The 27,962-nt window shown below is 34.8% G+C and overlaps 1 protein-coding gene across 1 annotated transcript in view; it reads right to left on the bottom strand.

Annotated features, from left to right (window-relative positions):
- LOC140169769 (monocarboxylate transporter 12-like) overlaps positions 1–26,799 on the bottom strand; it is a 150,144-nt gene extending 123,345 nt beyond the window's left edge. Inside the window, exon 1 of the mRNA XM_072193074.1 lies at positions 26,636–26,799. The gene's annotated coding sequence lies outside the window, so the exon portion shown is untranslated. The remainder of the gene's footprint in view (positions 1–26,635) is intronic.
- Between the last annotated feature and the right edge of the window lie 1,163 nt (positions 26,800–27,962).

The raw sequence follows: 27,962 nt of genomic DNA, 5'->3' as shown, positions 1-27,962 counted from the left end.
TAGCATATGTGCTTACTATCGAGCGCTTTTAAAACATGCAAACATGAAGAGCCCCATCCACAAAAGTGTAAAGGGTTTTGAGCAAATCATCGATACCCATAGTTATATGGTCGAATCCAACGAAAAGTGTACACGGCATGTTCAGGGCCATAACTTAAAAGTATTAATCAATTGGCATTCGTTTTTGTATTGTGTTTATTCGCCTTGATCATACGCTTCGCGCCATATATAATAAGACCCCTTCTGTGAAAATCTTAGACACAGAGACCCCAAAACATGCTTTTTTTACCCATTTTTTCAAAATATTTCTTAAAGTATTTTTAAAAACGTCTAAATCAGTTATGAAAAGAAGTCATTGGATTGAATCTGAATTGATTTCCTGAAAGGCGTGTGTTCAAAGATTGCCTGTTCAATTTTTCACATATTTGTACATAATTATGAATTTTTGTGATCATTTTTGTGTGGTATTTTTTTACATTACCTACGAATACAATTTTTCATAGTACTAGAAATATCTTTAAAAATGGAAATCACTAATAAATGCGCAATTGATACAAGCTTTGATATGTCAAATACTGAAATGCATTGCATTCGGACATCTTTATTATTGTGTTTAGCTGCCAGAAATTCTAAATGGCACAAAGGTAGGTTTGGTAAAAAATATGCATTACCTCCGAATACATGTTAAAAGCTGTGTCATTTCCACAAAGTGAGAGAATAGTAAACAATAGTTAAGCAATAGGTGCAGGGAATACACTCTTTATTTCTACCAAGTTTCAATAGCCTGCGTTTAAATATTTCTGAGATGTCAACAATAAAAGCAAGTATTCGTAGGTAAATTTCGGTAACCGAATGTTACCTACGAATACAATTTGATATCATGACAGTATTGTGAAACACCGCCATTCATGCCAATGCCCATATTGGTACATAACGAAGGCCTGTATGTTTGCTATCAAATCATGTGTCAATGAAAGTTGCGAATTCACATACATGCCCACCATGCAAAACTGAATTTGGCTTAATTGTTGAAAAATATGTACTGAAATAGACGACGGTCTGCTCATTTGAAAGAAAAACCAGATTCAAAGAAGATTAGAAGGGGACAAATACTTGGATTTGTCAACTGTCATGTGTGCTTCATTTTAAATGTTTACCGACCTTCTGGTGTCTGGGTAATTTGTGTCCAAATTGATTTATTCGAAGGTAACTTTTGACGTTTTCGCTAAGGTTACCTACGAATACCATGGAAAAAACGACTGTTCTCATTGTCTCATGATCTAGACAACATAATGATGGACCCTGGTATAAAGCTAATTGTAGTTGCCCTCAAACGAAAGACCACAAGACGTAACTGACTCCAAGATGGACTTCACAAGTCTGCAATAACGGTTTTAAGCGAGTTGTGTGCAATTAAGCAAATTAAAGTCACTTTAGTGCCTTTATTTCTTACTTCAATACTCTTTCAACCGCTGTGAACCGACATTATTAATACATGATAGGGTCTAAAGTATCAATAAACGCACATAAAGAAAATGATACATTCAAAGTGCTTTATAAAATGAAGTTTTGATTGGGATATCCACCAAAAGTCTAATTCTTACCTACAAATACTGAAATGTTACTTACGAATACAGCATAATACATGACATGTGTAATGAAGTGTCGCTGCCAATGGAAATTAATTGTCAAAAACTTTAAGCGGTACCCCAGGACACTATTATTACCCATATACGGACTCATTCAACAAGTATTTATTATGTAAAATTGCTGATTAACTACTTGTATATCAAAATGAAATGGTCAAAATCGTGCTAAAAGCATCAAAAAAATTTTGATCTAAGGTAATAGCATTTATTCATTTGGACGTACCATCTGAAAGAGATCTAAAAACTACCATTTTATTAATTCATTACCATAATAGCAAACTTTAAACCTCTAAACTCAATATAGATATTGTCAAATCGCTCATTTTACCTACGAATACCCGGGTTTCTTCACCTTTTCATTGTATAAAGCGTTAGGTGTATGCGTATAATTCCTAATATTCTTGAAAACATATATCCTACTCGTTCTTATACAATGTGTAAATTGATTCATACTCATTTGATAAATAAAATACAGAAACTGACCTAAACTTCATTTTCAAAAATGAACTAGCATAAATTGACTAAGATCATATTGATCGCGTTATAAAAATAAAACAAATATTTTCTGGTTGAGCTAGCATTTTCCTGACACCCTGTGGTCTACATTACACGAAAAAAAGCGTTAATGGGAATATTCCATTTGTTTTAGGTTGATTAGTATTGCGATAGTGAAAGCATCCTAGTGGTATTCGTAGGTAACATTGGGTTTTGATATCACATTTACTATCACACGTCCTGGATTTATTTTTCAAGATTAGTAATGGCACTTTTGGTTCCTATAAGGCCAATATGTCATCAATCAATGGGCAAAAGGAAAAAATTGTGGAGACATTTTATTTCGGACTTTTATTTTTGGCCCGTGGACACTTTTGGTTGGATTCGACCATATACGAACAAATAAACCTGCAAATATGTGTCAACCCCATTAGCTCAGTTGGTACCGGAATTTGGTACAATTTCATGTTTTCAAAAGCGCTCGATAGTAAGCAAATATGCTAACTATCGAGTTTTTGCGGCATTACCATTTTAATAAGTCAGCTGTTTCGTCTATAATTGTCACATAGATGATGATCATAAAAGATAATTAGCTTTGGTTCCTGACAACCATGTGGGCTTAAGGTAACCCCATTTGAAATTCATTTTCGCTGTGTGTAAGATTAAGGTCATGTCTTCCATACGGGGTGTATGGATTTCAACTGGAATAGCCCATTAATGCATTTTATTTTAGATTGATTTTTGGATGATTATTTTGTGCTGGAATCAAATTTATTTGAAAAAACTATAATACATATTTTGTTTTGGTATAATTACAACACTGTATATACAACCTGCGCGAGGCTTGCTCTCTGAAAATAACTGGAGGCAAATGCTAACTCGAGCTACATAGATAAGTTCTAAATACATTAATTAAATGATCACAATCATCAAAGTAGCTATTATTCATCGTGGTAAGTTGCTTAAATCTTTTCTCACTAATGCCTCTATAAATGCACCAAGATGCCTATATGATCACTCTGTATTTATGTCATAGATTTTATCTCCAATTATACATATGTATAATGCTAATGACGATGCACAAACCACATTTTGAAATAATACTACTTTAATTACGTTACATACGTCGTATATATTTATAAGCCAACATTATACTATTAAATTCAATAGTCAAAGTCGATAAAATCATATACATCAAAGAACCACGAAGAAAGCTTTTAATCAAATTCCTCATTAAAAATCGGAAACAAACATGATCATTTTTATTCCAGCTTTGCAATGAGGAATTGATAGTTGTACGCTTTGCCGATGGGGCAGGATGCTTTTACAATCCCTTATCTAAACCAAATGTGCTGTTTTATTTGTTACCAACGGATACCTAATATGTCTCCTTATACCAAAAGTACCAAAATTAAAGTTTGAAATTCAGTATTATGTCATAATGTGAGTGAGATCTCACAAAAATGTGAAACACCAAAAATGTACAAACCAAAAATGTGATTTTTGGGTGAAATTCGCGGAAACGGATTATATTATCACCGAATGTGAAAGTACATTGCTAATGTAATGTTCAAAATCAATAATTATTCTCAATTAGATGTCGCTTTTGCGATTTTATTGAGTATTTGTTTAGATCAGATTTAGATATTACTTAGAATAATTATATTTGTAAAAGCAAATATAAATATCAGTGGGCTCACCCCCACAATTGAAGTTTGATCGTCCACCGCCTTTAAGTGGTAGCTCACACTTACTATAGGTTGGCTACAATGCACGGCCCTGCAAGGTGCTAACACTTCAAAGTGTTCATAGTTCTGGTCGCTAGGGTTCAAATCCCCGCACAGGCATGGAATCCTACGTAATATGTATCATGTTCGCTTCCATCTAGCGATCAATAACCTGAATAACCATTGTGTAATTCAATTCAATGCACAAGCTCATACACATGCGGTTCTTTGATGTCAATCGCATACAATATAACCCGTGATCAATAATGAACGTTGGTCAAAAGACGAGCTTACTGAAGTGAAAAATTATGTACATGCAGATTCATCATTTATGCATATTGCCTTGAAAATCATAAAAAGCAACTGCTTGATCAACCCAAATGATTTTATTAGCGTTATTTCTAAACCAAATTTCAAAACCACAAAGTGTTTTACCTGACTTTTGACCCAGAAATGTATGAATTTGATGAGAAATTGTGATGAAAATTAATATTTTACAAGTCAGATTCAGAAAGAGAAAATCGTTAATTACATCACAATCCAAACATAGATGGTTAAGTTCATGGAGAATGTTACAAACTGTTGTATCTTTTGCCATATTGTTTTTCTATAGGGAATAATGTTTTATCGTCAAAATCGGACATGAAAACCTATCAAAACACAACAAAAACGTGCATCGCTATTTGTATGCATGAAACAAATTATAAGAATTGTACAGAAGTGACCTAACACTTATGAAGGCTGTATCTTGAGAAAGCGCATGGTCTGATGCTAGAATCTTGGCAAGGACACTCTGGTGAAATAAAGAAAAATATATGCGATTGATTTTGTGTGACTTTTGAGCGTTAAATGTTTTAAAATTTAAAAATGAACAAAATGCGAGTAACTATGATATCATCAACATGACAATAATATTCATGATTAATAATTATTGCTCCCTAAAAAAGAAATGGTTAACAAATGGTTTGAATACATCGCACGACCTTATAGTAACTGTATCTAGAAATTTGTGCAAGTTACTTGTCAATTTTCGCCAGAAACGAGCTTTTTCTACGGTTACTGCCCAGCTCATTAGCGCGATATGGGATATTCTTTACATCGAGTTTACTGCCCTCTGTTGACGACAGGGCTTCGAACTCTTATCAAGGCGATCTAAGAAGTGCAGGGCCGTGAATGAGCGCACCTGTGTGGACCTAACATTAGTCCGAATCATTTGGGCGCTTTAATAGGTGAGCGTTTTATTGCATCCGGGCTAAACCGTTCAAGCAAGAACACGTGTCCTTTAAAATGGTTATATGGATGTGTATATAAAATATTAATTTACCATAATATTGACCAAATTCTTTATTGTTTCTAACATCATGCCATTTATTAGATGTCGTGATGCCACTAGAATGACTCAGATTTTCAAATAACTCTTGCAGGTGTAGACGGTCAGTATTGATGATTTCGTCTGTCTTGACCATATTTACATCGTCAAGGTTTAGATGTCTTAGCCTTCCTGAGGCCAAGAACCAGTGAGGTTATCGAAAGTTAATGATAACAGCAGACCAACATTGAAACTCAAGCACACAATCATCTTCTCAAGGATGCCTTAGACATCTTGCGTTCTAAAGTCTAAACAAAAAGTAACGCAGCTGTTATAAATACGGCTATGGCTTCAGAACTAGTAACTGTTTTCACAATATTTCAACACAGAAAGAAGGGTGCTTTATTTACGCGCATTTTGGTACCCCATTTTTCCATTGTCGTTCAATATTAACAAATACAGTAATGCTTTTAAAAGAAAAATGCCCGAATTTAAAAGTTGCAATTTACAGCGATCAATGGTTATTACGCAAGAGTTGTGGTACGTAAAATCTTCCGTGCTGACTCAAATCAATACAAATAGCTGCAACTTTTAAATTTGGGTAGTTGTCTTTAAAAACACTGCTTTGATGTTAATATTGAATGAAAATGGACGAATGGGGAATCAAAATGCGCGTAAATAAACTGTCCTTCTTTCTATGTTAAAATATTGCGAAAACAATGGTTATATGAAACTATAGGCGTATTTATAACAGCTGCGTTACTTTTTGTGCAGACCTTTATAGTCTAGACACCTTTGTCGGAGTGTATCGATCATCTATCACCTCACACTTTACAAAGATCACTAGGGTCATTGCCAGAAATTATTGTGACACCCAACTGAGGTTTAGGAAACGTGTTTGAACACATGATATCCGACATTAATCTTGCTATCTCGCATCAGACATGTCTTCTTCATCGACTATTATTTCATTTTTGACACTATGTATCGAACATCCAGTACCTTATACCCAGGCCATCGATGACGCTGTCACAGCATGATTTTAAATCTTTAAAAACAGCTTCATAACGCGTTTACAAAATAAATCGTCGAGACATATCTAACAGGGTACGGTTTGGGCTAGACTCAACATAACATAGTGATGTGTATAATGAGTAATTAAATTTAATCTTTGCTTACAATTTAAATCTATGTCATAAGATATAATGGGGCATGGGCCAGGATAGAGTTTGTGTGTTATGATTGAGTTGTTAATAATCTTGAAAATCCCAACTATACACCAGAATATTCAGTGAATTGCCTAATGTTATTTTGGCTAAAATAGGTGAATGTGACCGGATTGTCTGTTAATACATTGTAGATTGTGAGTTTTGTGAGTATGAAAGGTGAAAGCAATTTAGTTTGCTATTGTGAGAATATGCAGAGAGTTTGTAGGTTCTCTATAATGTGTTGGTCGTCGTTGTGCTTCAAAAGGAGGTACATTTGAACCATTTTGTATAGCCAATAATGTGTTATTTTAGTACACCAATGAAGGAGATTTTGAGTACACGGATTCAGTGCTCCTCCTCCCCAAAGGTGGATCAGTGCAGAAAGAAGCCTGTTTCCCGGAAAAAGAGAGTAATAGGTGAATGAAGCACCAATTTTGGAGATCGTCATCTGTACTGTGCAAGTATTTGGATAAAGCAGCACCATTTCTGTTTCTGTGCGAGGCTTTTAGACGCAAAGTATATAAAAATGCAGCAAGTGTACAATGGACTTTGCTGAACAGTGGTTTTCGCAGGATAAGATTTACCACTCTCAGTTAGAATTGTTCATTAGCTTTCACTGATACACGCATAGGCGTCAATTCTGGCAGGAAGAGTATTTTATTTCTACGTTTATGTGCGCTGGCCGCGCTGGAAAAAGATTTAAAAATTGTTCATACTCAGTTATTAAGTTTAGAAATGCGCAAATTACAAATTGAACTTTGCTTTGATGTGTGTGTGGTTGAGAAGTTTGCGAACGTTTATTATTGTGCAACACAATGCGGTACTCCGAATCGTGGTGCTAATTCAACAGAGAGTTTCATTAAAACATTATTGAAAAATAAAAGGCAGGAGGGATACATTATCTCTCCATGTTTTGCATAATTATGTTATGGGAAAATCGCCTTATCATACACGTGCATTTTATATGTTCAATTTGTTTTCATCTGTTCATTAATACAGACAATTTAAACAAACTGGAAATAATAGACGTAGGTAAATACAGCCATTGTTACGCACAGGATGTCTGTTGTTGAAGCATAATTATAAAAGGGTGCAGGTATCACGTATTTCATTGTAATAAAAGTGTACTTTATTTTATCTTTGATAATGCTGTCTTACATTTCATTAAATAACAACATAATATAAAGCTATATGCACAATATTGCAGCCATAGTTTATACTTCCTGCTATTTCGCTTATTTTCATATGTACATTGAATATCAAAAAGACACAGAAATAAATATAAAGAAATTTGTTCTTTTAAATTCTTTAAAATATCAAAATATTGTTACTTTCGAATGTTGTGAGACATATTCGATTTGTGAGTTCGATTTTTCTACCGAACGTCAATTTGTGCCGAAATCTCTCTCCACAATGCAATGTCCACAATGCAATGTCCGTATTACATAACACAGGAGATGGATTAAACTCCCCACAGTATCTATTGTTATGCTATACACCTATTGCATCATGGGAAGGAATTTTGACACATATTGACTTCCGGTAGAAAACCCAAAACCCGCGTATAAGAGGACGTGACAACATCCAATGCAATGCAATGAAATCTTATTTTGTCTTCGATCTTATTTGAGTTTCAAATAAATACGATGAATATTCATAAGGTAACATGAATACTTCCAATCATTAATAATTGCATATCATCCATCATTTTTATATTGCCACTATTTGAAAACGAATTCCTACACGTGTATGCACTGCACCGTACTGATGTCAGTTGCACTATAATTGAATCCATATTGAATTAAACATTGTATATAATAGTATTAGATGATCAAATGAATTATGATAAATATAATATATATATGCCCTATACATAACAACATGAATAATTCCAAATCATGAATACTTGTTATGATTCATTTTTAGTACCGCTGTTTGCAAACGAACTCCCACACGTGCAAAAACTATGTACTACCAAATATCCTAATCATGTTAAAGGTGAACCTCATTGAAAATAAAGTTATATATCAATGGAAGGCTTATGATGTCAGGATACTAAAAACTATTTTTTCCGATTTTTTTGATGGCCAATAAAGCTGAAAAATTAAAAAAATGAATGAATTTTTGGTCTTTTTTTAAGCGCTTAAAAAGCACCCAAATCAATCGTCTATGACCTTGGGAATGCTCGTGACGTAAGCTCAGGGTTCGCAGTTACGTGATCCTACTCGGAAACATGTAAACAAGACTTGCTTCCTGTACTTTGCAAGCTGCCCGGCAAGTCTGATTTTCACAATAAAGCTTGAAATTAGAGGAATCTTCAAGTTGCTGGTTCCTTCTATATATATTAGAAATAATAGAATTATTGTCAACACGTAAATTTTCCGTAAATTTTTGACAAAATCAGTCATAACTAGCTGGGTATAATTGGGTAATTGAGTTTGAATTTCGCGCTGGGATCAATTTCATGCGCAAATGCTTGCTGCTGCCGTTCATGTCATGTACTGAATAAACATGGTCGAATAACAAATTAAATACTTTTAAATACTTTAAAAAGTTCATCTGTGTTGGTATAAATCATGATTTTTTGATTTAAACTTTTGATCCAAACACACGGAATTAATTCCTACCTCGGAATTTTCAGATGGTACTCCATCTTTCATCAGCGAGTGATACAGTCACTCACTCGCTGATGAAAGAGGGAGTACCATCTGAAAATTCCGAGGTAGGAATTAATTCCTTGTGTTTGGATCAAAAGTTTAAATCAAAATCAAAATTAAATACTTGTTTGTGACATTCCCTATTCTTGATTCATTTTTAAATATCTGATTTAAAAAAATATCGTCTTGCAGTAATCAAAAATTAATAAAAAGCCGCCGATTTCATCAAATCCAGCCCATATAAACTTGGTTTTCATATTTAGCGCATTGCGGTAATACATTCTTTCCACACAATCACGATTGAAAGAAACAGATATTTTATTATAAAATAAATACAATTTGGGCTTGATAGACCATTATTTGATGGAATTCTGAAATCTGAATAAAATTAAAATATTGTCACTTGTGTCACGATTCTTTAATGATAGTACAATCAGTATACGGTACTGAAAAGTGAACCATTCATGTTTTATGGATTACCGCACATGATGCGTAAATTGCTGCTGAAGAAAGGACCCGACAGGTGGTTCCAGGGTTTATGCAAACACAGCGACTCGCTTCGTCCTGCTTGCGTGTGTTTCAGCAGATTTGATCAATCGTTATCTTATATTTGGAACATTTAAAGGAATATATTTTGCTGATGAAGTAGCAATAAGTTGGAAATATCAGAATGTGAATATAAAATCGGTCATTTTGTCTGCAAGTACAGTACAGTCGCGGATACTGAACACTCGGCGCTGGACTCGGCGACTCAGTCTCGGTCAGTCACGCACTGAGTTCATCCCGTATGTATCTCACGAGTTCGCCTATCATACATGACCGGTTGTAAAGCTAAGAAATAATTAAAAAATCCTGTACATGTACCTTATTCTATTCCTTCATTTTCTCATTGTGATAAGTTCATCTCAACTTGGTGTGACGATCTGAACTGGTAGCACTAGCAGTTATTTTTTGCAATCTGTTTTCATTCCGGTTCTTCGGCGAATCTTTGCTCTTCGTGCTTTACTGTAATATTCCCTATGCATATCAGTGATATCGTGGATGGCTTGGCCTATCCCAAATCACCCGGCCAGCACTTTTCCCATTTTTAAATCCACACACTTTATTCAGGAACTTCATTCTTGATTTGATCATGATGTTTCCTTCATGTTATTCTTATTTTATTGAAGATATTTTTCATGTAAAGTAAGTTGACAATGACTGAATTCGTGCATTGGCCCGATGCATGCATGCCACAGTAATGCATGGATATTGTGTTTACAATCAAACCCGGAAGTAACTGTGTGTCCCCGGGCTGACGTCATCAACGAAAGCGCCCAATTTGAACGATTTCGTTTTGTAATTTAGGGGGGGGTGCCAATATCCAATCTTTGCATGGGGATTATGTCTAGCCTGGTACGTTAGGCAAATAAAAAATATTCTTTTCTGCTTCCTGACATCATAAGCTTTCCATTGATATATAGGCCTAACTTTATTTTCAATGAGGTTCACCTTTAACATTAACATGTATGCCAGAACGTGAACCGCTAATTAATCAAACAAGAATTAAATGAATATCTATAAGCAGTTTGTATCAAAATATAAAATAGTATCTGCTCGGTAAAACCACAGTTTCTTTAAACAAATGACATCAAATACTCTCTTGTTACTTGGTCGACATGTGGTTGGGCTATTCCAGAAATTAATGGCACCCCCCCCCCCCCCTTAAAGAAGACATGTAAGTTAGAAGACATGTAAGTTTGTACCATAAATTTTTGGGAATTCCCAGACTAAAATTTTATTTAAAAAAATGAGAATTCCCATTTTGACAATAAAATGATTGGGAGAATTGGGAATTCCCAGTGTCCCTAAAGAAGACAGGCAAATTTTTGCCAAAGTTTTTGGGAATTCCCAAGCCTAAAATAAAAAGGTGTCTTTTTATTGGGAATTCCCATGTCTTCTTTAGGGTTGTGAAAATAATGACTATTTTTTTTTTTTTTTCCCAGATCACAAAATGGTGAAAAATTTAGGGAATCCCATGTCTTCTTTAGGGGATGCCTTTAATTTCTGGAATAGCCCAATCTGTTTCAAAATTACCAAAACAATACAGTATCTGCAATTACGAAGGATAGCACAACATGGACGCAGATATTTTGAATCAGTCTGCAACGACAGTAAAAATACCGTATTTGCTTGTAATTAAAGATTACTGCGTTTTATTTGAGAGAGTGGGGACTGACCATTAGCCTTAAGGTTCGCTCGGGATTCGATGTCTTTTTTGTACAGAAGCGTGTACATAGTAACACACCTTGAAAGCCTCTTATAAACGTCACTAGTTATCAAAATCCAATTTTTTACTTTTTAAAGTAAACTAGAGACAGTTTCTAGTCATTTGCAGAATTTCATCCCTCTGCGGCCTTCCGTTCGGAAGAAATGATGTTCTAAAACTCAGCTCGGAATCACCCGTAGACCCAAATTTCAATATGTTTATCAACAGAGTTTTGCAGAGGTTAGAATACTTTGGTTGGACAGCCCCAGGTGCACTAGACCAAACTCGCTATCTCTTTTCTGAAGGTATTATGTCAACAATGCCTAGTAAAGTTGCTTCTTGCCTTGTAAAGTTCCGTAATTTTCGCCATTTTCTGCGATTCCTTTTCTCCGATTAGCACCAGATGAATCAACCTTCATTTTACATTTTACATATTTTACGCGCTGCTAACAAATCAAGGGTCATGGGGGGTGACCATGTTGACAGTAACGTCAAAAGCAAACTAGTCTTTTTAATTTTAGCTTATATTATATTCCGAAAAATAAAAAGGATTTGCCTGCGGTTTAGAATAAGAGTTGGGTTAAGGGAAAGTGTTAGGTACTATAATGAACTTTCAAACTAACGAACCTTAGCAAATCTAACAGCGGATGCAAATAGAATAGTAGTTTACTCTTTCTGGGATGATGCCACTTTTTAGACAAAAACTGTTTATTCTGACTGTTGTCTGCTCTTTCATTATAGCAGGTGTTTATTTCTCACATTTTCGTCCGCGAATCAGGTTAATTTATCACGTGATACACAAATTTATGCTAGTACAATTTATAACCACGTCACACTTATCTCAGGTTTCAATGTCATATGGGAATCATCAATTATTTATTGAAATTTTAGAAATCTGTGTAATTCGTTCTATTATTTTTTAGTTTGAAATGTATTCGTCAACGGTGCATCTGAATCACAACTTCTTTCTTGTCATATTCGAACTCAATTTCCAATTATTTATTTATTTATTTATTTATTTATTTATTTATTTATTTATTTATTTATTTATTTATTTATTTATTTATTTATTTATTTATTTATTTACTACAGTTTATCGCTGGCACAGGATTACAAAATATTATATTGCACATAAGATACATCAAAAATTACGCATTATCATAAAAGGAATAAATTTGTTTTAAATAGTCCAGTGAATGGCTGGATCGAACAGGTGTTATGCACCTATTAAGACCGCCCCACCAAATCCAACAAGAAGGTGAGGGGGAAAATAAATCAGAGGGGAAAAATGCAGGTTAAGATAAGTTTGCCGGCAATTTGGACAATTAGAAAAAGAGGTCCAAGTGCAAACACAAGTTACATGAAAGGTACGAGCTGGACTGAAGGTAAAATTTCAAAACTTGTTGCTTACATGAAGCAACAGAATTTGCGGATCTGATAATATTACTAGGGAGCTGGTTCCAAATGGGCACCATACGCTGAAAGAAGCCCATCTTATGGCACTCAGTTTTTTAGAAAGCTGATTTACCAGCAACAAAGGATCATAGGAAAATCTAGTGGTGGGACGATCTTTGTTAATACCATTGCACTTGAAAAATATACTGAGATCGACACATTCTCTACATTTATGTACGCCCTACTTTAATATCACTTCATTGTTCATTACTGTCATTTAATAATGTGTTTTTGTCGGTAAATGTCAGAAAAACGACCCACGCCGCGCCTTGGAACCCACGTTGCTTCAACAGCAAGGTTTTACAAAACGGGCTTGCTTTGAGATATTACATTTATGCACTTAGTGATTTTTAAAAGAATGGTTTTCTTTTACGACCTTGAATCACACGTATATCCTCATTTGGAAAGCAATTACCCTGAGTTAAGGAGAAAAGCAAATCAAACAGCTATTACGTCATGTCGATGTCATCATCTTTCTTTAAGTTCTCAATTTCATTCCTCTTCTATCAAAAGGGATCTCCTTTCCATTCTTTTTCTTTTTAACTCTTTCTGTTTTCCCTTTGATCTTTCCATGTCCTCGATCTTTTTCTTCTATCTTCATCGCTCCTTTACCCCTATAAATACCCTTCCTCCAGTAACATTTTGATTGAGGCTACGTGCATCAAATTTGAGGACAGATTTTGTAAAAACTTGGCGTAGCCTTTTAAATCTATATGTTATTTGTTTCACATTAAATTTTGTGCGTCACAGGCGTGCTGATAAATGCGTGTGTATATACGTTCCGCGGGATGAATTTTGCACGTCACAAAACCCCGACAAATACGTGTGTATACTCTCTGAGGGATCGGGTTAAACGTGAGCAATTGGAACCAGCAAAATGCGCACTGTACTCTATATATGTGAAAACAAGGTAATGTTGAAAACACAGAGCTGCTTTAATATCTATAACAAAAAATAACATGAGTACAAGACTTGAGCCTTGTATATTAAGGACAGTCTGTGTATTAGCAGAGCATCGGACTCGTCATCTGACGGTCATGGGTTCAAGTCCCGGCACAGGCAGTTACGTCCATTTTGCTCTGTTCTCAATCTCTATGCAATATGTTTATTTTTAAATAATGATTAAAAATCGTGCAATGCGTTGTATTTTCTCCCTTCTGTGTAGATAAAACATATATCATTTACATAACACCATATGTTAATGTTTGCATTACCTATATCAAATAAAGTATAATGTATCTTTTGCTCATAATATATTGACATCATGACGGATTGACGGTTTTTTAATTATAAATCACCTCTACCAATGGACGTGTCGCTCGTATCATTGTCACTAGTTAATAATATCCTCTGTCTTTCATCAGTGTCCAGATTATACCCTGACCCAGGCATATTGACGATGCGTAAAAAAACGAAACCACTCAATGACAGAATACTACACAATTATTACAGAACCTTGACACGTTGATTAAAAATATCTGAAAATGCCAGCATTTCTGCTTAAATGACTTTTCATTTCAGGTGACAATGAGGAAGATTAAATACCATAAATTAATGAGAAGCCTATTATGAGAATAATTCTGACATAAATCAAGCGACAATCTGATGTTCTTGATGATAAATAACAGATCACTTTTTTAAACTGTTGCAATTTGTTAGTTCAGAGCATCTTGCAAATGGTAGTGAGCTTTGGCAAAAATTGCATTGATCATTTCATAGCGAGTGTATAGAAGAATTCAAATATCACAGATATACTTTTGTAGGTCCTGTGTTTCTTGAGTTATGTTGTAAAGAAGGCTGAAACAACAACACTTTTGTAAAATGGGCATAACTCATTAACAACAATAAATCAAGCAAGTTTTCAAAGGATATGATTTGTAGAATGAACTTTTGCAAAACATCAAAGTGTTATTTTTCAATAATATATTGATTGAGATAATGAAAATTGATTTTTTTTTGGCTGCTTCGACCAATAATACCTCGTCTACCCTTAAGTAGTACATCTAAGTATAGATCACGTCAATCCACAACACATGAGAATCGTGTCAAGCGATGCAAATATTCGCTAAGATGCTCAACCATGTCAACGAGCACAAGTTATTAGTCCAGATAGTATGTTCCTTATAGGTTCGTGAAACCTATAATTATTGTACATTTTTCTATTTGACCGACATTGTTCGCTAATAATATGCAGAAACGTCTAACATCAAAGGTGTGTTTAATATTCAGCAATATAATTATAATAAGCCCTTTCGTAATTTCGGAAAATTGCAACTGCGCATGCTCAGACATCGTCACACAGTTCTTCAAAGAGAGATAAACATGAGGAGGCTGCAGTGCGTTTCCAATGCGGTGAACTGTGCCGTTTGCATAAAAACATCTTGTACTGGAACTATGCCGATTATTTTGTCTTTATTTCTTCATGATACATTGTATTTGATTAAATATATTGATATCATGAAGACATAAAGACAAAATAATTGGCAAAATCCCAGTACAAGATGTTTTTATGCAAACGGCACAGTTCACTGCACTGGAAATGTACAGTAGCCTCATCGTGTTTATCGCCAATTTTATCGGCAAATATTACCCATGATGCACCATGATCTGAAATTGCGAATGGGCTTATATGCGCTGTTTTGTTTTCATTGTCTCAAGTGAAAGTGATTTGATAACAATATGATGAAAACAAAAACGTAAATGGTTCATGGTATCTGACTGACCTTTGGAGTAAGATAGGTAATCAAATTATTTGGATAAATTCGTTATTCTGATAATATTCATTTGCTATTGAAATGCTTGTTTGATTATATTTGAGAATAATCAACAAGTAAAACTTTTATATAGAAAAACAGATTATAAACGATAAAAAGATGAAAACTGTAAGTTAGATGTGTGAATTTATGTGCAGCAATTATGTTTGAATTTGGATTTTCGACTATGTTTAATGGGTTTCACAAATTACGATAAAATTTCGTAATTTGATCTAAATTGCATTTCATTTCTTGTTTGGAGCATTATTCTTTTGTAAAAATATACTGTCTCAATTATTTAAATTTAACATGAATTTAATCTAAAAATATATTTTAAAACCAAAGTAATATGAAAAATTTTAATTTCTTTTCCTATTCAAACCTATATAAAAAATAACGGTTTCATTTATCAAGCGCATATGCATGGAAGAAATCATAAACATCTGTTCATGGTTTTACCATTGATAAATTGTCAAAAAAAACAACAACATGAAAATAGAACATGTGCTGGTATACGTATTATGGTTGCTATTAGCTATATGATTAGGATGCGAAGGAGCGAATTCGACGTGTTTATTGTTCATTTTGCAATGACAAAGATTGATGGTATGACTGTTTCTATATTAAAAGCGTTATAGCAATGGTTATGATAAGAAACTTCATCATTTGAATTATTGAATACATTACGGTATAAATAGCTTTACGCGTTAACCAATTTCAATTAAAGTTCATATCTTTTAGTAAATTTAGAAAAGCTTTCTTCCCTCTAAATTACATACAAGTAACGTGAATGAAGTATGATAAGATTAATTCATAACTTATTGAAGATTATAATGCATATCAAAATGTTTCATAATTTCGTAACAATTTAGCAGAATTTAAATTTTCATTTATATATCAATAGCAATTGAACTATAACCATTTGCATATTCACTTACGTTATGGTTAACACGGTTAAAGGTACTTGTTAAGGCCAAGACTCTTATTGCCGGAAATGTTATTTACTAGAAGACCTTTGAATAACCCTTCTCTGTATAAACAGTAAACTATTTATATTCAACAACGTACGTAGTATCTTAAGCTATCATATCTGTACATGAATTAACAGTAAATTAGTGTTAACCTTGTATTACATTATCTATGACAATGTGATAACGCAATGCAACCAATGTAAATAACGCTATTGTAAATAATATGATATTATCCCTTTTGGTGCAAATATAAACGAACGCTAATAACTGTTTTAAAAACGTGCTATTAATTTCATATTTATCATTGCTATTTTGTACTATTATTAATACTATTTACTTGTAAAATGAAAAATGATCTGTGTGAGTACACACAAGCTTAATACTAAATAACATATCCTTATGAAAATTTGAACAAATCCTTAACATTGTATATACAATTTCCATTTAAGCATATAATCTGAGACCGAATTTAGTGCGTCTGATGTCCTGTCAACCATATCGAAAATCCCGTCGGAAGTCAGCATCCAATCACGCCGCGAACTTGCATTGATGTCAGACGCCCGAAAATGCTGTCAGAAGTCAGCAACCAATCACGCTGCACACTTGCCTTGACGTCAGACGCAAACTAGTCTTTTTTTAATTCGGTCTCCGATTGTTTAAGCCATCTTATTCTTATATATATTGTTAACCTTGTACACACGTGGTGGGTTCTAAGGTTCTGAATAAAACAAACTTGAAACTTGATTATATCACTGCCTGTTTGAATCACACAAAGTAATTACCAGTACCTGTTAAAGCAGAGCAAAATCATTATCATGGCTATTTCTAAATACCTTATAAAGAAAAGCAATTACGTTGCTAAAAAGAACATATTGACAAAGTAAAATTGACAAGGTCAGATGGAATACTAAGGAGAAATGGCGATTAGTTCTGACATCAAAAGCAATCAAACGAGTAAATGACAGTTCTATCAGGGATCAGCATGTATTTTAGTGTTTCGTGTGTATGGGGTGTGTGGGGTGTGTGTGTTTTGTGTTCTCTGTGGGGTGTGTTTGTTGGTGCAATGGGATGGGGTTGGATGTTTTGTGAGTAAAATTAATATCTGTATTGTTTAATTATTAGCTATTATTTATTTGTATGTAAAGATATCTGATAACGATACATTTTTGTTACGACATCCAGCGATGTGAAAGTATACCTTGCTATTATTATTGTTGTCGCACGTACCTTGCATATAACATGAGAGAAACAAAATGCGTTTAGAGGTGGGGGTGGGGGTGTGTGAGTGGGAGGGGCCGGGGTGCGTTGGCGTGGGGTGTGTGTGCGGGTGATGTAGGTGGGGTAAAATATCTTTCTATTTTTGTGAGAACATCCAACGACGGGAAAATCAACCTTCCTATTAATGTAATACTGTTGTCCAACGTAGCTTGGATTACATGAAATCAATATAGTTTGTGAGATATGTTGGGGTCCACGTGAATGTGGTGTAGCAATCTGATAGCAATTTATTTTTGTGAGGACATGGGGAAGTCTATATTGCTATGTTGTTGTCCCACGTTTTACATAACTTGAAAGCATTAGCGTGTGTTGTGTGTCGGTAGGCTACTTTGGCCAGGGAGTTGCTGTTTCCGTGTACAAGATTTACATCTACGTTGTTTAATATTACTTTTTACATCAAAACAAATGATAACAATACATTTGTGATAACATCCAGAGAAAGGAACGTCTTCCTTTGTATACATTTGTCCGCGTATAGTGCATACTATGTGTATGGTAGCCGAGATGGCTCGGTGTGGCGGGTATTTGTGTGAAAGGGGGTGTCTGTGACGGTGTAGGGATACGTTTTCAAATACCTCCAAACGAGGACCTACATATGGCTTTACACATGAGAAACGAGGACACACCTCCGACTGCGGACGTCATCGATCTGCTAGATATAACCAGGACATCGCAAATATAAATATAAAATGCATTTAAGATGGGTCTACCTATGTATATAGGGGGTATAGGATAAGTGTCTGGTGTGCGTATGTGAGGTCCACGGTGTGTCGATTAGGAATGGGTGTATGAGTCCTTGGTTAGATAGTATTAAATCAGAATGAGGTCCTCGTTTGGAGGTATTTACAAGTTGGGGTGTGTGGGGTGGGTGGTAGTGTGGTGTGTGTGAATATCGCTCCGTGTTCTTCTGTTTTGTTTAGTACAATCTACATGGAGATATGTATGATTGGTCGCCATCACGTTTGTATCTGGGTTAGTGTGCAATTTGTTTTTCTTTACACAACTTTGTAATAAGACGTGAGTTAATGTTCAACCTAGAGACGTGACAAGGATGTGTCTCGTCTGCGTCATATCCACATGATTCACCAAATCCACAAATTCATTTATTATTCTGTAATACACACAACGTAACAACCCTGGATAAATCGACCATTTTTTATGGTTCTAGAATTTTCTATCATTATTAGCACTTAAGACATGTCTGCAACCCTCTATGGCATATTCGTAATATTGAAGACTATATATTTTCTATTGCAGTGTGCTATAATAACGAGATAACCCGTCGTAGCGAGCTGACATTAAATCCATTAGTGTGCATGTACTTTCAAGCGATTTCGCGCCAAAAGCAGACGCCTGCCATAAATTGTATCAACTTCGTATGTCATTTTGAGCTGTGATTTTCCTGCAATAGGCTAATTACACGAAAATATTTTACCTCATATGCGCATTATTTCTTCTTTAATCCTTATCATATTTAAATATAAGGACAATGATTAACCTGAAATTTTCACAACGGAAATTTAAATATAACGTAAGTTAATGTTCTTGCTAAAATATCTACACGATAAAAAAAAACCAAGGCAATAACGAATGTTATTTTCTAATTGTCCACTTGAAAAGCTAGCATAGTCTGTTATACGAATTTACCAAGGCGATTCGAATTCCGGAATTATTATGTTTCTGCTTGATTAGATTTATTTAATCACAATATGTGTGGTATTTAGACTAAAGTAGTAAGCATCTCAGTATTATAACATAAACAGCGCTATAATATTGCATCTCAACACCTAACTAGCTTGTACCACTAATTTTACATCATCAATATAAAGCGAATGGCTTTTTATTACGACGACAGCAATCTAATGGCTTTTACAGGCCACAATTAGTAGTGCATCCTATTAGCTGCATTATGCTTTGCTTCCACAACAAATGCAGTATTACTCTTTGAATCTAATCTCGATGCTCGCGTCAAAGTTCGAGAAGATACTATTAACGGCAGTTTGACCTCATATTGTTGAGAATGAGTCTTGATACCAATTTGCTTCAAGGTCATTTCTTGACTATACCCTTGCATTGGGGTCAACGAATTATGCCCTATGAGATGACGATGTTATGTCAATTCATCATGGTAGACCATGGAAGTACTTCCTTGCGTAGACGGAATATACTAAGTATACAGTTTATGAACAAAAATATTGGATATTCCAAACTAAACTATAGCAATTAAAGCTATACCTTTGAAAGATTTGTTTTAACAAATTATATAGAATAGAGCATGGTTGTCCTTAAGATATATCATCTGTGACATAAAAAAATATTTTAGACAGCAGTGGTGAAAGGGTTACAATATAATATTAAAATGTTCAAAGGGTTTATTGCTATAATAAGAACATGTATATTGCAATTGCGATCCCGAATTCTACAACATTAGTTGACATTTAAATGTATGACTGAGTGACTGAGTCTTCAACTCAATGATAGGATAAGTAGTGTTCAAATGTCATTCTGAATTTCCTGCGATGTACAGGCGTTTTATTTCATGCGGAAAGAAGAACATGAAATACGCGCGTAAGAGATACCATAAAAATAAGTTGAGCATGTTAAAATCATATTCTCGCAAATATTATCTGCGACACACGATTCCTGCCATTTTACAGACGGTTAAAATAACCTGTGTGTATTTGGTGTGTTTTGTGTGGGGGTAGATGTTAGTGTAAACTAAGAATCTCACAGTATAGGAGCTTCTTTGTCAGGTTTGTGAGAAGTGTAAAAACAAATGGGAGCTTTGAGTAAGAGGTGTACTTCCGGACCATATTTATTGGGTCATCGCGTGGGTACACAATAGTTTATAAAAAACACAAGGTCTTTGATCATGTTGATTGAGAATCAGAAATCACACAAAAAACTAGAGTCTTGAATTGCTATAGTTTTTAATCGCTTTAAACGGCTTTGTTATATTTAAAAACAAGCAATAAAGGAGCGTTGATGGCCGTTGTCATTCAAGTTGAAAAAAAGAAGTATTTTTAGATGAAATAACAGGTTTATCAAAAACTATGGCGCCATTGGATGACAACGATCACGGACGATGAGGAAACGGGATGCTGAAACAGCTTGGCATAGGTTATCGCTAATATTGAAGGCTACCCCTCCTCCTCCTCCCTCCGAAATGTATACGCGGATAATGCAGATTGTACTCGAAATAGCCGCAATGTGAACCAATAGTTAATTAATTAGTTAATTATGTATAGGGTAATGGCGTTTTATTCCGATGATACAAACGAAAAACGATGTTATCCACGTTACTCATGTGTGACTCCTAACAAAAGGAGCTGATTCCCGTAGTATTCCTCATTCAAACCAATTCAATACACGACCTCGGAGTTACTTATGACTTTGGCGGGCTATTTTGAAACATTCATTGCTTGTACATGCAGGTTGCTTCTTTTGAAAATCCTAAACAAGGCTTAGCAGTCGCTGATAGGATATGCAACTTAAAGAACACGGATAACCTCTAGTATACAGAAACGACAGATTGAAGACATGTACCTATACGACACTGTCTTACACATTGTAATTCTAGTAAGTTAAACAAAACCGATGTAAATGACAGTTTAATTCAATTTGTAGACTGTCAAATTTTCCAGTCGAGCAAAGCAATTAGTGAAAGTGGGGAGTAATCTTAACATTGTGATAATATTATCTTTAATAATTAAACGCTCATAATTCGCTTCAACGCCTACTTCAACAACTACATGATCAAAAGATTAATATCAATCTATGCATGATTACGACATTTGCTTAAATGAGTCAGAAGTGTTTGGAAATAATTATGATGTGCTGTCAAAACTAATGCGTATGTCTCCTACATGAATGAAAATAGATGTCTCACAATTTCATTGAGCTAGCTGAACAGGTTTTCAATGAGCATAATTCTATCTTCGATGTGTTTGCACTTTGCACACCTTACAAATTGAGCATGATTAGCTAGTTACTTTTATTAATGTTATTGCCAGGAAAATGAAGAGAACAACTGATCTTGACTGAACTAAGTAAATGACAAAATGCTGACAACCTAAGATCTGTGATTACTACATTTATGTTTATTCCTGATTTAGCAATTGCTTTTTTCATGTCTTGCAAAACTGAGCTTAAGATTTTGGTTGTTTTTCAAACTCTTATAAGAAAATATCAAGCTATTTCGAAGTTGAAATTAAGAAATGTGACAAGTTGGACTCCATCACGCTAGACTACCAAATTTGACCTTGAATTAAGAGTCGGTTTGAAAAAACAAAGAACCTCGCATATCTCAAGAATGATGTTTTTCAAAAGCAGATTTTTCGTTGGGTAAGTATATAGACGTTTCTAGGTGTACATTCAAAAGCACCATTATGATTAATTACGGAAAACGCAAAGTACAATGCCCCGTCACCTGAAGAGGTAAAACATCTACTTACGAGTACAAGTCGACATGTTCATCATAGTTAGTTGCCGTAATCTACTGGGTACTTCAGATCATCCGTTAAGCTACGTACTCCAAGATATCAAGGACACTTTACCTATATATTCGCCTTAGGTTCTGTTTCAAGATGTCGCATTGCTATAATTCTGGAAAATAGTTCATCCGGTAGTGTATAGTTAAAGTGTAGGGTGCTTACAAGCATGTTAAAACTAAAAGATACACAATTATTTTTAAAATTATCTTAGATTTTCAAAAACAGATTGAACAACAAAGCCGTAAAAATAATGAAAATGGTACAAATCACTTTTTAGAATAACAGCCACTTCCCCAAGAGATAAGGATTATGATTTGATTTAGGGTAAGGACTAGGATTAAGGTTACGATAGGATTAGGATAGGATTATGAGATTAGGATTAAGGTCGGGTTGGGGTGGCGACCAATATACTTAAGGTGATCCAGACATTCTAAACTAACCTTAATACGTATTTTAGTGCAAGGCATTGTTATTCGCATATGTACCTCTTGCAATAGATGTAATATAATTATTGTATTCCGATAGTTATATAGGTCTATTTGGTTAGGTCTGCTAGCTAATCAAGATCATTATGCACGCCCCGTCACTAATTCGGATTTGTATTATTCATAACAATAGAAATATGCTGGCTATAAATTGCACACGCTTTCCGCTTTATGCACATAATCATCATGGCAATGATAGTAAATAAGACATATGCTAAAACCTGGTTTGGTATTTATATGATGAATATTTCGCTCTCCTGGGAATCTGACATTTTTCTGTTGCTTTGATAAAAAAAATTACATCAAAATTTGGAGACCTGTCGTACAATCCAGTTTGTTGCGCATGCGCCGAAATTGTCTTCAAACTATCAAAGAAGATCTTCTTAAATAAATATATCCGCATCTTACTTAATATATCCTTAATTGTCATTAAAGCACTGTTTAGAGCACCCTTCGTTATTCTTTTACTATTTTACTAATCAACCTAATTGCAAATCGAGTTTTAGTTTCTACCTCCCGCAGCCCACACCATCCACTACCTTGTCTGTTGTCCTCCTTTCCAGAAATTGACTACCACATGCATTATCAAATAGGCGATGAAAGAAATATGACATCGTGTTGAATTGTGGGAAACATGTCACGTTGTTGAGCAGGAAAAACCTCCTATGTGTTTGTGGCCCCTGAACATGTTTAAAATGTTAATGTTAACATGTTCAAAACTGCCAACCAGTTATCATTATGAGGTTTTGCTCTAAACATTTTCAGGGGCCAATGACACATTATGAGGTTTTCCTGCCCAACGACAGCAAAGTTGCTGCCGTCGATTGCAAACATAAGTAAAACAGTTACTTATTTTGTGAATACATTTTTAAAACCCTTTGACGAATTCTTTAAACTTTTTCGTTACTTATATTAGTAAGTGACTACTTATATCTTCATAAAAGGATTTTTGAACGATATATAGCCTCTGCAATATCAAATTATGACTACTACTAAACATAAACAAGATTTTCGATAAGACCAAAATATTTAGGTTATCAAGTTTTCTGGCTTGATGTTGAATACTGAATCTTTTAGCCATCTACTAGCTGCATATACATGACACACAGTACCCCATAGATATCGTGATGTGTGGAAATTTCCTTATGCTAAACTTGAAACCATGAGGCTAATATAGGGAGTGTCAGTGCAGTTGTTTATCGCTGCAAAACCTTAAACAAATGATGTATATTTATGCATACAAAATGAATTGAATTGAGTACAAACAAGTCTAGTATTGGTTCAGTAGATATTAACCTGAAAATAACATGAAATATAGTTGCAGCTCTATATTGCTTGTCAAAATTCATTGGAAAAGTGAAACCCAAGAAGCTAAGAATTCCACATTTTCATGTCTAATTTTTGAATCTTATAGTACAAAATACTCCAATGAGTAAAACTATGCCTGATAGTATTGGTCCAGTAGTTCTTGAGATAGATCATTGTGCAATGTTATAAAGAGCGTGTAGGCAGATGACATCAACTGTATTCGCGTGGTGAGTATTAAATTCAGGTCCACGTGCTTTTGAGACACTCCTTGTCGTGCTTGCGGTTTTTCCATGCTATACTACAAAATAAATTATCATCATCTTAGTCAATTCATGCTATACCGTCAATGCAAACTCACAAATTCCATCATTCATAAGGATGTTGTCTATACTAGCTTACATTACGACCAACGACGACAGAGGCCACATGTACCTTCAATTATAATATTACTGTTATAAGATTATGCTTTCCTTTATCTTTACGCGTCGACTAACCTTTTACTTGCAAGTCCGTTTTGATAATTGCAAAATATCCTAATTTTAATTTGTTTAAGAGAAGACTATATGGTAAGAAAACTAATATTCAGACCATTTTAAGAACATACTTAATCAAACTTTATCCAAAGCCTAGTAATGAATCGGAAGTACATATTTCCTACAATTTGCATCCAAATTCAAAATTGCGACAAATGTTAGCTAATATTATATATGCAGGAATATTTTCATCTCCAGCCGAAGCCTGGACAACGGCGTGGCACTCTCTCTGTGTAATCAAATCCAGTGGACGGGTGCGACGCATAGTATAGGCCTACATAGCCTACTCATAATTATAGCCAGTTCCGCTTGGGTACAGGGACACTCTCAGTGGCGGCGCCACGGGGGCATGAGGGGGAAATGTGCCCCCCTGTCAGAACTCTTGCCCCCCGTTGCCCCCAGTAAAACCCCAAAATTACGAAAATTTCACTTTTTCGGGAATTTTGCGCAAAATTGTTGATTTCCCCCCCATGAAATTCACTTTTCTCCTCAATGCCCGCCCCCCGCAAAGAAATTCCTGACATTCTTACAATCTGTAAATACGAGCATTTGTCTTTTAGATCAGTGGTTGTGGTGATGTCATTCCCACCTTGCAGATGGCAGTGACATTATCATTCCTTTGTTAAAATACAAGAAAAATTAACTTCACTAAAAAAATATGGGAAATCAATAATTAATAATTGTTAGGCTTTTGGTTAAGGTTGGCTTAATGCTCTTGAGTTGACCCGAGTATTTTTTCTTACTGTACTTCTCCTTTAAAGTTGTGTGACTAAATTTGGATCGTACGTGATAACATTCATTCCAGTAAGTATTGTATTGATCCATTTGTCCTAACTCTTAGATTTTGAAGACATAGCTATATCACATTTGATATGGTGAACCTTTTGGCATTTATACAGCATTATGTATGCCCTTTAAGATTAGAGATCGAAAATAACATCCCACGGCAATATTGCGGATTAAATAGAATTCTAGGAATTACTTAAATGAGGTAATGTATGTTTGTATGGTTGGGGTGTTAGTTTGTGGGGGTGCGTATGTGGGGTGGGGTGCGTATGCGACTCTGTATATTTTCGTAATTGGGGGTGTAGGCCTATGTGTATGAGGATGCGTGTATGTTATGTTCATCAAACAGTAATGTTGTTTTACCTATTCCTGGAACACCTATTTAATAGGATGTGTAACGTCATACGTATATGTTTTTGACCAAATGGTGTATGCGCGTAGGGGTGGCATGTGGGGGTGTGCCGGTCATTGCAGGTCATGTATACTAAAGGGTGTTTGTGTTTCATAGGGAGGGGTGTGAATATGGGCTAAACATGTTGTCGTGTGTATTGTATGTAATGCATTTTCATGTTTATTCGATCAAAATGTGATTTACCATTACGTACTTTGCTCTTAAATCGCCATAACCGTTTAAATGATGTATTTTACAAAGCTCACTCACTTTCTTTTATACATTTTAGTGGTCTGGGTATAAGGTCACTCGTCGTGAAGATGAATATACCTATTTTATGATAGTTTTGCAACTGTGTACAATTCAAGCAGCAACAAGTGTAGTACTTTAAGTATAATTATAAAAAAAAATGATTCTTTTATCATCTAATAATAATATGCATGACAAGAACAAATGTACATTATACACCCCACCCCCACACACCCAACAAACAGTCTCAAAAATACCTCAAATATACTATAACGCAATATACTAGGCTATATAATTTATACGCACATACACGTCAATGGTGCAACAAGCATGCTTATAACCGGCAATGCAGATGTGCACACATGTGTTTTAGTAACGCAAGCTTACCTGTTTACGGGGCTCCTGTAACTATAGTGGTTCTCACCTGCAAGTGCCTATATGGGTGTGTGCTTATACATGAATGTATTGACTACTTGCTAATGTTGTCATTATGCAATCAATACATACACGTTAAGAAGCGTGAATCTTGTATATAATTATGATAAAAGTAATAAATGTGACGGTATTTACATATATTCATTCAAAAGAGTAAAGGATAAAATAAACATTAAGATTCAATATAATATAAAAGCGAACTTACCTTCGACAGGGCACTCCTTAATATTCCAAATTTAAAAATAAGTTATTCCATTGTAATAACATCAATCACACGATTTGATATTATACCCTTATCCATCCCCTATAACACAAGATATTACATGACAAGCAAGAAGACGCTTTAGTTCCCGTATACAACGTGTTCAAGCGGCGAATATTCGTGGTGTGTATGTGATTATTATAAACGTGCAAGTCGTGTATTGCGCAGTGTTGCTGGTAATGTCATTGCGTGACAATTTTGCTGTGTCAAGCGTAGTGCGGTAAAGGCTCACGAGATGATAAATTTAACAGAATATATTTCGAGCTTAGTCTATCTTTTGGATTTTTAGTGTTTTAGAGATCACCCTGTACACATTTTTATTTACGAGGTCAATGAATGTGTTTTATTGTATTATTTACCATATTTTTTAAATCTTGTGATAAATAATTGGCGCAAACGTTCTATCGAATTTAATTTAGCTGTAAAATTTATTGTCATTGTTGACAAGATCAAGTTTAATCATCAATCGGTTCGTTCAAATAAATGACGTATTACTATTTATTGCGTCAACGTTCATTGAGAAAATGAAAATATTTGGTACGTGTAGGTCCTACACTGAAAGACTAACCTTCGCCGCAAAAAATTGAATATTTCACTGACCTTGAGGTTTCGACGTTTGGAACACTTCCTCATCAGAAGCAGCCCTATGATATGGTAATGGATTTAGTAATGAGTCCGGGTATTTTAAGGATGTTGACTAAAGGTCATCATAAGTTAGAGAAAGTCCATCATAACATCTCGAGACTCCAGCAAAAACATAGATGCAATGAAATCCCCCGGAGAAATCCCAAAACTTTTTATGATAAGGACTGTGTCACACCGACGCCGAAACCTTCTTAAAGTTGACTTACCTGCATCTGGAATACCTGCAATAACTGTACTTACGAACTAAAGGGTCATATTTGTCCAGCACTGCTATTTTCGTCTTTTTAATTATTATAAATGTTACAAATTATAAATATTATGTTGTTTGATTTGAAATTTGGTTACCGTCGTTGGGCAGGAAAAACCTCATAATGTAAATTCAAAGGTCAAATGCAAAACCTCATATGTAAAAAGTGGGCCCCAGTACTAAAACCTCATTATGTGTAATTTTTGGTCACCTCAATTTCAAGCAGAAATCACAGCAAATCAAACAGTAGTATAGTTCAGAAAGATTTCGCCTGGGTAACTAAAACTACAAAAAGACTGCTCTTTTTGCGTAATAAACTGGACTGTTTTAACCAATTGTTCATTATTTCAATGTGTCTATTGTAAATTTCAACATGAA

This window comes from Amphiura filiformis, chromosome 14 (genome assembly GCF_039555335.1).
Source record: "Amphiura filiformis chromosome 14, Afil_fr2py, whole genome shotgun sequence".
Classification (NCBI taxonomy): Eukaryota; Metazoa; Echinodermata; class Ophiuroidea; order Amphilepidida; family Amphiuridae; genus Amphiura; species Amphiura filiformis.
This window is presented reverse-complemented; position numbering and strand designations above follow the sequence as displayed.